At 38.9% G+C, this 15,030-nt stretch overlaps 1 protein-coding gene across 1 annotated transcript in view; it reads right to left on the bottom strand.

Annotated features, from left to right (window-relative positions):
• LOC106662963 (agrin-like) overlaps positions 1 to 15,030 on the bottom strand; it is a 190,272-nt gene that overhangs the window by 134,040 nt on the left and 41,202 nt on the right.

The raw sequence follows: 15,030 nt of genomic DNA, 5'->3' as shown, positions 1-15,030 counted from the left end.
CAGTGAGTGATTTTTGACTTTAGACCTGAGATGATCCGACTTAAGACTTTCTAGTCGGTTTTTTAACGTAAAGTGCTCGGCCTGAAAGACAAATCAGGATTACAAGCACGTGTAGACGCCATTTGCACTGCTTGCGTTGCCTGTTTTTCTTTTTATCGTCTCCTCCTTCAAAGACAGTAAAAGAATTTAATTAGACTAGAACCGGCGCGGACCGTAAAAATTGACGTTTATGTTGGAGAATTGACGCCCCTGAGGACGTCAGGAGGTGATAGCACGTACAATAGGCAGCGATCAAGGCGGTCAATTTGATGCATGGATAACCTGTCTATTTTTTAAATCGATAGCCGCGGAGTACATGCAAATTGAACAACTCAAAACATTTGTAAACGACAATTTTCATTCACAAAACATATGTTCCAAGTTTCTTTGACGAATAACCTCTGTCCGTTGAGAATTGTTACGAGAGACACAACTCGATCGATGATCCAAAACCAAGAATGTTTGCTAGGATGCTAAACCACACCAAATGGGATAAGCCACGTCCACTAAATTTGGACTCCTCTCATTTGGTGCTAAGACACGCCCATTAACATTAAGTCACGTAACCTATTACTAACTAAACTTGCTCTAAACATAACGCTAAGTTAATTCAACTCCGCCTATTGTATGCAATATAACCCTTTTGCAACCAAATCATATACAATCCTAAGTAGTTTAATTTTTTTTTTTTACCATGACTCTACCTAACCTAACCCTATTACAATCCAACTCTACCATAACTCTCTTCTAACCCACACTCTATCCAACCTGTCTCTATTATGTGGATCAAGGTATCCTCTTTAAGAAGAAAGCATATTTATTGGTTTACTACAGCCAAGCTTTCGACCTATTTTAGGGCAATCATCAGGGCAAAACAACTATGTCTACAGGTTGACATATTTATGTTATTATAGGCGATCTCAAATTTTCTCGAAGACCGACTTAGTCCCAACATTGTCAAGGACTGTAACAGTACAGATCTATTACTAATGCTGACAGTTTAAACCTAACCATCATATCCTAACTTATAGATATGGTAATTCAACTCCACATATCGTACCATAATCCTTTCTGAACCAAGGGGGTAACCTAACTTAACCTGCCCTAATCCTTACCCTGATTCTGCCTAATCTGACTTGTCACTACTGGGTCTTAACCCGTAACTTTGTCGAACCTAACATAACCTTTTCATAACCCTATCTAACTTAACAAAAAGTTGGTCACGCAAAAATTATAAGTATCTATCCCGAAAATACGTTAAATATGTTAAAATTGTGCCAGCCCTGGGAGGGTAACACGATATCCTTTAGCGTGAAGCAACGCCCATTAAATTTAAACAACGCCAATTAAAGTTAAACCACGCCAACTAAAGTTAAACCGCGCTAATTAGGTCTAAACCACGTCTATTGATGTTAACCCACGCCCGTTAAATGTAAATCACGCCCGTTACAGTTAAGCCACGCTTATTAAAGTTAAACCACCCCCCATTCAAAGAAAACCAAGTTCATTTAAGTTAACCCAATCACGCCCATTTAAGTTAAAAATCGTCAATTAAGGTTAACCCAAGCCCATTTAAGTTAAACATCGCCCATTACAGTTAACCCAAGCCCATTAAAGTTAAACCACGCCCATTACAGTTAACCCAAGCCCATTTAAGTTAAACATCACCCATTAAGGTTTACCCAAGCCCATTGAAGTTAAACCACGCCCATTGAGGTTAACCTAATCCCATTGAAGTTAAACCACTCCCATTACAGTTAACACAAGCTCATTGAAGTTAAACCACGCCCATTACAGTTAACCCAAGTCCATTTAAGTCAAACCACGCCCTATACAGTTAACCCAAGCTCGTTGAAGTTAAACATCATCCATTAATGTTAACTCAAGCCCATTGAAGTTAAATATCTTCCATTAAAGTTAACCCAAACCCATTGGAGATCACATCACCTACTTACATAACGCCCATTTGAATTATCGTTGGGTTAGGGTTGTAATCTATTAACTTTAGATACAGAAAGAACTTGTAATATGTGTATTTTTAGTTTAACTAGTGTTGTTAGCCATGTTCTGAGAGTTTTCCGAGTCTATGTTGATATTGAGCTTTGTAATAATAACCTTAAATAAGGCTTAAATCCGTTGTTGAATGCGTCGGGATCGACGGCTTCTCACGAGCCGGCCTTTTAAGTGTCATCCACGTATAAAACTGGCTGCAGGAATGGCAATTTGGCCCAATCGGACATCGGATCCGGGAGGCGCAATGCCACGGGTGCACAATGGGGCTAATAAGGGGTGAAGGAGGTATCGAGTCGGGGGTCGCGAGGGGGTTCCACCCCAGCTCCAATCTCCGATGAATAAATGAAGGTTCCGTCGATGCGTTATCGGCTTTTCAACCTTAGACGGACACCAATTACGTATTCACCCATCTTCCCCCAACCCCAGTTGATAAAAGTCTAATTAAAATATCACACCGGTTTGACGAGTTGGCCTATCGATCGGGATAATACTTCAAAACTGTTTGGAAAAATTGCTCAACCATTTCTTATATTGATGCTTTTTTTGCTCATTCTAGTTATTATAAGGCCTGATATTGGTCAGTAAAAGACTCTTGCAAAAAATAAAACCTGATTTATTCATCCTGATACAAGAACTCACTTCTGCCTTCTCAATCCGTATCATATTGGCAGATAATACCGAAAATTGAGCTCATGTCAAACTAACCTGTCGGATTAAACATTTATACTAGCTATCCTGGCACCCCCCCCCCAACAGCCATTTCTGTACAAACTAGCTTCCTTCCAACCACTACATCCCTAGGGTGGGTAGACCTCGGTGACAATATACCTGGTCCTTTAAGTTTATATGATTTTTTTAAGGATTAATGTTAACAGGATCCACTGTGAGACCCAATAGAGCCGACCTTAACTTGCTGTCACCTGGATTCCCAATTCTCAGAATGATGTCTTCATCGGACCTAATCGTTGAGACATTTATTTTACTGAACTCCTGGAATTGAGCTCCTAAGGAGGAAAAAGTTCAGTCCACCAATCCTTGTACCTCTTCTAATTAGCAAATAAGTAGAGAAAAGTGAGCTCCTATGAAACAAATCTGACGGAATACCGAGCTGTTTATGCCATCCTGATACAAGAGCACAATTCTACTCTTTCCATCGGATATTGGACAAAATAGTGAAATTCTAGCTTCTATGAAAACCTTGTAATCATCCGATACACTTCTACCTTTTCTGTCCTGATACTTCCCGAAAGGGAAAGTATTAGTGGAATATGAGCTCCTATGATACAACTCAAGCCAAATACATAACTTGTTGTCAACCTGATACAAGAATTCATTTATATTTTTTTCATTCTGATACCTCCTGATAAGAGAGAAACGTAAACTCCTATGAAAAAGCTCTGACAAAATAGAAAATCAAATTTAATCATTCTGATACACACATCATCCTTTCACATGTTGATACCTTCTGATAGTGTGCTCCTACGGAGGGGACATTCCAGTCTTCCAATCCTGATATCTCTTCTAATTAGCAAATAAAAAGAGAAAAGTGAGCTCCTATGAAACAATTCTGACGGAATATCAAGTAATTTATACCATTTCGATACAAGAGCTCACTTCTTTCCTGCCCATCCTAATAACACGTAGTATTGGGAAAATAACAGTGATATGAAAAAAAAACTCTGACCAAATCCAAAAACAGATTTGATTTATTAGAGTTTAAAATGTGTTCTATTGACTAGTTGTTTGGTAATTCACGTGCATGGAAAAAGGAACTAGAATGGGGTTTAGTGAGATGAGGAACTTGCTACTTTTAGGCGTAACTTGTTCTCAATGGGGGCTAATCCGTTGTAGTTTAAATGGGTATGGCTACTTAATAAATAGGCATAAACCATTACACTAGAGGTTTTTATTTTAATTAGAGTAACTTTTTGTGGGCGTGGTTTGTTTGAAGCAGTCGTGGCTTATTTTTACAAGGCGGGGCTTATCTCCCTAGGGTGTTTTTAACCATGCTAGCCAATTCCTCAAAATGTCTTTTATGTTTAGGATTCAGAATTACTTTCATGGCAGGTTATTTGGAAGTGGCTTGTTCCCGATGGACGTGACCTATTTCTGTAGTTTTTCAGCACTAGTAGCGAGTTCTACAACATTTTTTCCATTTTTAAAATCAATAATAATTTTTTGGCGTGTAACTTGATCTTTATGGTAAAAGGAATATGAAATTGTGTTTTTATGGGAATTAAGCATGGTAAGGCGTGATTTATTTTCACAGGACGTGGTTTGACCTGTGTCATTAAACAATTGATTTCGGGCATTATAGGAGCTCATCCTTTACTAATATTTGCCATTCGTTGTATGCCAATTGATCTGTATAACCGCCTGAACAGTAATTATTGACTTGGGACGACCCAATTTGCCACTCGGCACCACAAGGTTATGCTGCATGTCGTAAATCGTGCGTTTAAATCCCCCCGGGCTAATCATTTACCCCCCGGTCTATTTCCACCGGGTCGAAAGGGTATTTTTATTCTAGGGAGGCGGGGTGCATCGGATGAAAATGATACCGTAGAGGGGTGATTTATTTTGCGCGTTTTCTCCCTGGGCGTTTAACTGGGTGGCATATTCTCTTCCTTTGTGCCTCGCCAAGTCTGGATTTTCATTTCTCCCCCCCAAGACGTAGATGTAAAATGCATCGGGGCCGCTTTCCCGAGGCACCCGCTCAATAGGCGTCAATTATTTAAGGTTTTCCCTCTCGGAAGTACGGAGTGTGACTGATGCCCTTTCAGACCGACCCGCCAGCCCTTTACTCCGGTAGAAAGGTTGTCTTGAAAATTCCCCGGTGTTTATTTTAAAACCGGGCCCGGATTATTCATGGCGAGTGCCTGTTTCGCCGTTTTTCACCTGTAAAAACCCGTGATAAATAATAGAGGGCAGGGAAAATCGACTTTTACAAGGGTTAAAACGGGCGTAGAACAAACTTGATGCACGACTCAAAGAAAGCTCCTGTCCACTTTCACCGTATTGAACCTGATTGACCAGAAAGACGTGTAATTAGTCATCCTATAATTAATTCTAGCCGGTTCGCTAAAAATATGTCGATTGGGCGTAAGGGTAAACATTAAGGGATAAGGTATCATGAGCAAACCACAGGTAAAACTGTAAATTTTAACATGAAATCAAGCTTTACATTAAGCTTAGTTCAATTAAACTTCCATAGGACCGCGGTCGGTTCTTTAGAACCCAAAAGTCTACAAGAGAAAAAGGATATTGTGGGAATTGACTTAAAGCAGGAGCTTGTATTTTGAAAATATATTTGGTTTTAGATTGGTTTAGTTTAATTGCCAAAGGGAAGAAAGAGTATTTCACTGATATTTGCTGTTTTAAACTATCCCTTCTCATAAAACAATAAGTAAGAAATGATGATTTTTGGTGGGAAATTTAAGAGTTGGGCCTAGAAACAATGTGGAGTATCAGGAGGATCCCAGCTCTAATATTGAGCTCCTCCAACCACACGCCACTTCAGATATCCTTGAAAATTGATTTACAGCTATAGCATGTGTGTTTAAATTGCATTGTGAAATAAAATTAAGGATTTGAGAAAATATAATGGAAATTTGTTCAATTGAACTACCTTAAGAGTTCATTTTGCCAAATCATACTGGATTGAAGCTCGCCCAGAGCGAAATCTGATAGGTTAAAAAAGAATATCGCCTTTCTTTCTGAAGAAAACAGATGTGAAGGTTTTGGCGATTCTTTATGGGAAATACTGAAGGGGAGTTTAAAAACAATGTGGAGTTCCAGGAGCAAGGCCAGGTCCAATATTGATATCTTCACCTTATTAACCGATTGTCATTCTTGAAAATTGATTTACAGTTGTAGTATGATTTTTTAAGCTATATTTTGAAATAAAATCAAGGATTCGTGAAAGTATAAAAGAAATTGATTAAATATTGTATTTTTATGAAACTGGAGATTTATGAACATGCGGCACCCTGATTGCCTTTTCCCATTGTTATATGTAAAAATTGACTTGAAGAACAGAAGATCCTTTTTTATTATGATTGCCTACATCCATTGACTGTACCTTTGTTTCCAGTCAAAAATTCCTTGTTATAGATCAGATTCTCGTTTTATGATTTTTCGGTGTATCTATCTAATAGCCATACCATTATCCGTAGCAAGTTTTACAGGAAGGCAGGAGCTCTCATCTTAGAGGATGTCTTGAGCTTACAATTTATATTAAAAAGTCTCTAGCTTAATTGGAAGTTAGGAGTCGTATATTTGATAAAGAACAGGAGCTTGTTTCCTACAAATATGAAAAAAACCCACAGAAACTCGTACATCGAATGATAGGAGTTTATCTATTAGAAATATCAAAGTGCAGGATAATATTACGTCGAATGACAGGAGTTCAACTATTAGAAATATCAAAGAATAAGAGCTCATTGTAGTCGAATGGCAGGAGTTTATCTATTAGAAATATCAAAGAATAAGAGCTCATTTTACATCGATGACAGGAGTTCAACTATTACAAATATCAAAGAATAAGAGCTCATTGTACATCGAATGACGGGAGTTCATCTAGTAGAAATATCAAAGAATAAGAGCTCATTGTAGTCGAATAGCAAAAGTTTATCTATTAGAAATATCAAAGAATAAGAGCTCATTTTACGTCGAATGACAGGAGTTCATATGTTAGAAATATCAAAGGACAGGAGGAGTTACAGCTGTAGTATGATGTGTTTTATTATATTTTAGAATAAAGCTACGGCTTCGAGAAAATTCAAGGGAAATTTGCGTAAAATCAACATACCATACAACAGAGCTCACGATTTTTTTGTGTACAGGCCATTGTTTAAAAAATCATTTGTCGAAAAATGTTTTATCTCTTGTGCCTGCTGGGTTCGGACGACAATTATCCACGGTTTTATAAATTAAGCCTTTGTTAATTTAGTTTTATCATATTTCGATTGAGCGAGTTATTGGCGGGTTTTTTAATACGATAGCGGGGATAATAAAACGATCCGAGGATGTATAAACAGAAGGTTCTTATCACACTTGAACTGTTTGTGAGGGGAGGAGGGCGATAAGCGGTTGTTTTGACCGGTGGAATTTTTTTTTTTTTTTTTTTTTTTTTTTTTTTTTTTTAACCGATATTCAACTCGCAAGAAGAGAATCATAGAGCCGCGTGGGCTTAATAACAGTGGTGTTTATTCAAATTGTGTGAGGGGGCGATTTTCGCCCTGCACCCCCTTTTTCCGACCCCTCGGTTCAAATCGATGTGAACCTTTTCATAACACTGTTTAGGGTTAACACGGGTCGAGAGGGACGACTGTATTCATGGACGCGTCTCGCTTTTCAGAGGGTGCGCGGTTTCATTGTTGAAAACCGGCTAACGACACTTGGCCCGGTTGGGAGCATTCACTGGGATCCTTTCCATTGTAACCCCCCCCCCGGCTCTTGTAACGATGCTTGTTTTACCGCCCCTGTTTGGGGAATTCGGCATGCCTGGGACCTTTACGAGTGGCAGATTTGTACCGGCGCCTAGTTTCCTCCCCCAAGGGACCGTGTCGTCACAATTCACAAAGTTCAACAATTAGTGGAATCCGTGCTGTCGGTTCTAGCTTGTTGTTAGGGATAATGGTACTACATGACTATTAGATATACCGAACGATCATAGAACGAGATCCTAACCTCTATAACAAGGAATTTTTGACTGGAAACAATGGTACAGTTTTGGGCAGACAATCAGTACAAGATCACGTTGACATCGTCGACAATAATAAATGATTCGGATGAAAACGGGACGGCCTGTTCAATTTATATATCTGTTGTAACTCGATAAGTCAATATGATCTAAAGCCTCCTATTCGACCTATACAACCCTTTCTCAAATGGCCGTTTTAATCTATAAACCCCTCCTGTAGTTTCCTACAGGGTTCCTCTCATCCTGTCCTTTGATATTTGTGAGAAACAAGCTCCTGTTCTTTATCAGATATACAACCTTCTGTCTTCCAATTAAGCTCCTGCCTTCTTTGTCAAGACACTACTCACAGAAACACAAAAGTTTGAGCTCCTATCTTTTGATATTTCTAATAGATGAACTTCTGCCATTCGACGTACAATGAGCTCCTGTCCTTTGATATTTCTAACATGTGAACTCCTGTCATTCGACGTAGAATGAGCTCCTGCACGTGGGCATTTCTAATACATGAAATCTTGACATTCTTCGTACGACTTATTGTTTTATTTATTATATATATATATATATACATATATTTGTGGGAAACAAGCTCCTGTTCTTTATCAAATATACGACCTCCTAACTTCCAATTAAGCTCTTGTTTTTAATATAAATTGTAAGCTAAAGACTTCCTCTAAGATGAGAGCTCCTGCCTTCCTGCAAAATTTATTGTTACGGATAATGGTATGGCTATTAGATAGATATACCGAAAAATTATAAAACAAGAATCTGATCTATAACAAGGAATTTTTGACTGGAAACAATGGTACAGTCAATGGATGTAGGCAAACATAATAAAAAAAGGACCTTCTGTTCTTGAAGTCAATTTTTACATATAACAATTGAAAAGGCAATCAGAATGCCGCATGTTCATAAGTCTCCAGTTTCATAAAAAGACAATATACTTTCACGAATCCTTGATTTTATTTCAAAATATAGTTTAAAAAATCATGCTACAGCTGTAAATAAATGTTCAAAAATATCTGCCAATCAATGAATAAGACGAAGAGCTCAATCTTGGACCTGGCTCCTGATACTCCTCCTTATTTTTTGGCGCCCCTCAATATTTTCAACCAAAATTCACCCAAAAACTCCAAATCTTACTGTGTTCTCTTCCGAAGGGAAAACAACCATCAGGGTTTTCCTCTCAACGAGATTTAATCAAGCAACTATTTTCCTTATCGAGCCCCTAATAATATAATTGAACAAATTTCCATTTTCTCGAATATCGGATTTTATATAACAATGTAGTAAAAGCAACCATGCTACTGCTGTAAGTAAACTTTCAAGAATATCTGACAATCCGGTAATTTGGTGTAATTACCACCACTTAATCTTGTACCTGGCTTTGCTCCTGGTATTCCACATTGAAACTTGGAACCCCTCCAAAATTTACCATAAAAATTCCCCCAAAATCTTTACGTCAAGCTGTGTTTTCTTTATAAGTAAATGTATGAACAGTATATTATTTAATAATTCATCAAGATTTGACTCTGAAAGAGCTCTAAATCATGTAAGGATCTGGTAAATTGAGCTCCTAAGACAGTTTATTTGGACAAATTTCAATTATATTTTCTCGAATCCTTAATTTTTATTTTACAATGTAGTTAAACGCACCATGCTACATAAATCTTCAAGGATAACTGATCATCGGTGTGGGAGATAAGGTCGAATCTGGGCATCCTCTCGATAGTCCACCTTGTTTCCTCCCGCACTTTCAACATTTCTCTATCTTGAGAAGTAAAAATTAAGACGAATTTCAACCTGCCCTTTTGCATATTCGACCGTTTTCAAGTCGAACTCGATCTCTCACCCAATACAAAAGGGTCGGGAAACAAGCGAGAAGGTCCGGGGACACGGCTATGGATTGTTCTTGGAAGACTGATGATCTCGCCTTGTCTCCCGCATTGCTTTACCCCCTACGTATGACTAAATAAACATAATTAACGCCACAAGGGGGGGGGCGGTTGATAAATCAAATCGGAGCTCATGCCGGTGAAATCCTCCATTGCCCGGGGCCGCGTGCAAAAACGATAAATGTGATAAAGTGTGTGAAAGAGGGAAACAATCACTATAAAGGATAACGACAGCTTTTGATGATCACGTTGACATCGACGTCAATAATAAATGATTCGGATGAAAATCGAACGGCCTGTTCAATTTATTTATCTGTTGTAACTCGATAAGCCAATATGATCTAAAGAACCCCTCCCCCTATTCGACCCATATAACCCTTGCTCAAATGGCCATTTTAATCTATAAACCCCTCCCTGTTATTTTTTATGTAAGATGGGTTCCTGTCATCCTATAAATGATTACCTCTTTTCATATTTGTGAGAAACAAGCTCTTGTCCTTTATCAAATAAACGACCTCCTGTCTTCCAATCGAGCTCCTGTTTTTTATAGAAAATATGAGCTCTTGACTTTCTCTAAGACGAGAGCTCCTCCTTCCTGCAAAGTTCCTGATCTTTGGCAAGGCAATTCTCACAAAAACACATAAGTATGAGCTCCTGTCCTTTGACATTTCTAATAGATGAACTTCTGTCATTCTTGTTTTTTTTTCATTTTTATAAGAAACAAGCTACTGTTCTTTATCAAATATACGACCTCCTTTCTTCCCATTAAGCCTCTGTTTTTAAAAAAAATTGTGAGCTCTTATCTTCCTCCAAGATGTGAGCTCCTGCCTTTCTGTAAAGCTCCTGATCAAGTCAATTCTCACAAAAAACAAAGGTATGACCTCCTGCCATTTGATATTAATAGATGAACTCCGGTCATTCTACGAAAAATCTCCTACCATTCGACTTAATGTGATCTCCTGGCCATTCTGAAGTTAACACAAAACACTAAAAAGCATGAGGTTCTGTCCATTTAATATTTGAAAAGGACTATTTCCTGTTCTTTGTTATTCACAGAGTCCCTCGTAAAAAACGGCTGTTCGTTGATGTGAGTTGTCATGAGTGCATCTCAAAAGCTCCTGATATTTGTAAGGAATATTGCGGTTTGCGGTCCTACTAAAAACGAACTTTTGCCTTTTACCAAGTCAATAGACACAAAACTCTAAAAAAAAAAAAAACCGTCCTGATATTTATAAAGAATAAACTCCTGTCCTCATTTCTTTGTTTTAATTTCTCAAATGGCTGTTTTAATCTATAAACCTATTTCCCGCGTCCGTGTGACGTTTTGTACATTTCTTTCATCTTGTGAAACTCCTCATTCGGCTAGTTGTAAATCCTCAATTTGTCTTTTAATCCCGGACGGGCCGGTGGATTATTTAAGAGGAAACATCCTGGAGACAACTATCGGAGAAAAGAGAACGGTTTAGTACGAGAAAGATTCAATTTAAGTATGTTAGCACAGGGAGAAGTAAAATCATGATCGATGCCAAGTCGTGATCAAAACAAACTAACGTCGGCTTTAAAATGTTCAGGAGCTTACCATCCGAATTGCTATTTGATTACGAAGGAGATGTTACGGTAGGACAAGATAAGTAGAAGAAGGCTAGAGAACCAAAGGAGCTTTGAAATTCATGGTTTCTTTAGCAGTCAGAATGAAAATAGGAGTTCGTTTAAGGATTTTGTGAGGTCGTCTCAACGGTCAGGAGCTCGTTTTTTGATAATAAACAAGAGCTTATCTTTCAGGCAGATCTCAAGCTTGTTTTTAAATTTTACTAGAATTAACAAGGCAAACGATAGAATCTCGCTTTATGCTGGATGACAAGAAGCTCCTATTTTCGTGAAATTTTCATATTTCGTGAATCAAGCAGACAAGGGTTCAATTTTCAGAAGGACAGGAGATCACCTTCTATAACAAAAACCAGGAACTCGTCCTTTACAAATACCAAAGGACAGGACCTTATAAATATCAAAAGACAGGAGCTCGTACTTTAGTGTTTATGTTTGTCTTCGCCAAGGTTAGGAAGACAGGAGATGATTTTTGATGAAAAAATTGGGAGCTCGTATTTTAGAAATAATTTCAAACGGACATGAGCTCATCCTTCAAAAATATGGAAAGACAGGAGCTCGGGGGTCTTACGAATATCAACGTACAAGTGCTAACGCTTTGTTTTAATAGTGGCTTGGCAAGGGTCATGAATTTGGTAGAGAGGATCAGATATGCAGCAGGACAAGGGCTCATTTTTTTTATAGAAGGACAGGAGGTCAACGTTTAAAAATATCCTTGTACAGGATCTCTGGCGTTTTTGTGACAATTGATTTGACATAGGTTAAGAATTTTTTAGGAACACAGCAAATCATTTTAGAAGAGAACATGAGCTAATCTTTTTTAATAAACACCAGGAGCCTGAATTTTAAAAGCCAAATTATTTCTAAAACGAATATGAAAGGAGAGGAGCTCATACTTTGGTATATTTTTGTGCGAATTGACTTGGCAAATAACCGTATCTTTGTAAGAAGAAGGGAACGCATTAGTCGAGGTTAAGAGCTCACATTTTATAACAAAAAAAACAGGTTTTATACATTTCAAAGGATAGGAGCTTATACTTTTATGGTTTTTATGAGAATTGACTTCCCAAAGATTAGGAGCTTTGTAGGAAGAAAGAAGCTTATTTTAGGGAGATCGGAAGCTCACACTTTCGTGTTTTTGTGGGAATGTACTTGGCAAAAGATCAAGATCTTTGTACGAAGACAGAAGCTCATTTTTGAGAAGATCAGGTATGACCTTTTATAACAAAGAACAAGAGATAATCTTAAATATCAAAGAACATGAGCACATCTTTTAGAAATATCTAAGGACGGGAGCCCATACTTTTGTTGTTTTCGTGAGAATTGAGTTGGTAAAGCTCAAGAGTTTTGTAAGAAGAAGGTAAAGCATTAGAGGAGGTTAAGAGCTCACATTTTATAACAAAAAACAGGTTTTATACATTTCAAAAGAAGGAGCTTATACTTTTATGGTTTTTATGAGAATTGACTTCGCAAAGACTAGCTCATTTTAGAGGAGATAAGTATGTCACATTCAAGTCAGAAGCAAGGAACATAAGAACACTATGTAAAATGACAGCTGGTTTTTTACAAATGCCGATAGGTTTTTGAGGTTTTGGCTCGTCTGAGCTGTACAAACGGAGAACGGGAGCTCATGTTCTTTTCGGCGTTTTGTGGGAAATTGACTGGGTAAAAGAGTCAAAAGTTCTTGATTTACACGGAAATAAGTCTATCTATCTAGAAAATGAGACTTGCATGACACGTGAGGCATAATAAAGTTATGACGTGCGATTTTTGAAAAAGTACCACAAAGTATCAAAAAGTTTTTATTGGATTTAAATAATTTTCTCTTTTCCTGTTATTTTATTTATTTATTTTTTTCAAAGTGTAATATTCAGGTTGGACGGAGAGGTTTCATAACAAATTAACCGCTCGGAGGAATCCCCGGAGGAGCCGTAATTAGCCGGAGTGGCCGGTTCAAACCCTCGCACGGGACCCGTTTTCCTCGGCTAGCCGCCACCTCCCCCCTGGGGGGGGGGGCTTTTACCCCCGTAAACCCCTAACAACTGCCCGGATTACGGTAACAACACCTTATTCATCGAGAATGTGAAATTGAGCATCGATCTTTTTTTATCAGTGATAAGCGCGTGCACAAAGTTGATTAGGATTAAGGAGAGATCGCATTGGCCTGGTGTGAGGGAAAATTGAGGCCGTTTTGCTGGATTTTTGAATAAATGAAGAGCATCGATCCCATTTCGGGATCGATAAATCGACAATGCGTACATGCCGAAAGCGATTTGGACTAACGGACACGGGCATGCTTCTTTTTTTTCTTTTCTTTTATTTTGTACCCACAGTTGTAGTAGAGCAGGAGGGCTGAGAGAGATGCAAAGACGAGCGAGACCAAGGTGACGGCGAGCGCTAGGGCGACCCTCGGCCTCCCGGAAGAATAGGAGGCGGTCACGACCACCTGGGTGCCGGGGGCGGACGATCCCTCCGCCCCTGGGGCCAGCAGGAGGCTCCTGTACGCCTCGCCACCTGTCAACATGATTGGTTTTTGGATTTTTTTTTTCAAAAATTCCTTTAAGACAGTTTCATCCTTAGTACCGTTCTTGGACTTTCTCGTTTGCGTGCCCTGTGCGGTATCACCGTAATACTGGGTCATCGCACGACCTTCCTCCTCTCAAGGGCGCCATTCCGGTTCTGAAATTTTACCTGGAACAGACAAAAATAAAACAAGGTCAATAAAGGACAACAACCTGCTATAAAACATAAGCATTTAGGGTATTTTTACGACAACCAAGAAAACTAAACTGAAAGCACGTCATTTAACAAGTCGATATCAAGGCAAATCCAGAACAATTGATCAATTGAAAATAACAAAACTGCCAACTCATTTTAGCCAGTGGGCCAGGTCGAAATGGCGGATTTCACCGGACGGGCGTGGCTAAAATTTAACTTTGTTAAGTGGGTATGGCTACAAATTTAACTTTGTTAAGTGGGTGTGGCTATGTAAAATGTTTTTACCCGTCGAGCGTGGGTGGAGTGGCTAAACTGCTTTTACATGGCTAAGAAATGTCACTTTGAGGGCGTGGCTAAGTATGCTGTTTTTACAGGCTAGAGCAAGGCTAATCCGTTAGCCATTCAAGATGGGCGGAGCTAGATAGTATAGCTTTGCATGGAGGCATGGCTAAGCACAGTTTATACGGTGGGCGTGGCTATGTAAGCTCTAAACGCGGGGGCGCAGCTAATCCATTGGACTTTTAAAGTATGCTGGGCAAAACTGTTGGCTTTATGCTGTTGTCTTTATAGGGTGGGGGTGGATAAAAAATTTTATTGTAATGCGAATGGATAATTAATGTCGGACGACTTTATTGTGTGATTAAGCAGATTGGCGTTACTTGGTTCGAAAGTTTAATGTTTCGTTCCAGCCACCGTTCCTTTTGAAAAAATTGTATTACGGTTTGCACCATCCTGCGAGCTGTTAAAGAACAGTTTGGACAAATATCAAGAAAAAGGAGAAACAATGTGATTTACGTATCTGGTAACATCCAGAGGTGGTTTCCAACGGGTCGGGCGTGTGACCCGAGTGGAATTCGGGTTGCCCAAGTCGACGTCGGCTTTTCACGCATTTTTGCGGCTTGGTCCGGATTAGGGGATGATCCGCCCGGTGGAGCGCAATCCTTCTTCCTCCCAATTAACAGTTCATTTTCCTGCCTATTGGGCACATTTGGGACCCACAGTGATTCACCTTTGACCCCTGACCGAAATCCGCCTTTGCCGAAAAAATGTCGATTAATT

This window comes from Cimex lectularius, unplaced genomic scaffold (assembly GCF_000648675.2).
Source record: "Cimex lectularius strain Harlan isolate CLEC.00 unplaced genomic scaffold, Clec_2.1 scaffold14, whole genome shotgun sequence".
In the NCBI taxonomy this organism is placed as follows: Eukaryota; Metazoa; Arthropoda; class Insecta; order Hemiptera; family Cimicidae; genus Cimex; species Cimex lectularius.
This window is presented reverse-complemented; position numbering and strand designations above follow the sequence as displayed.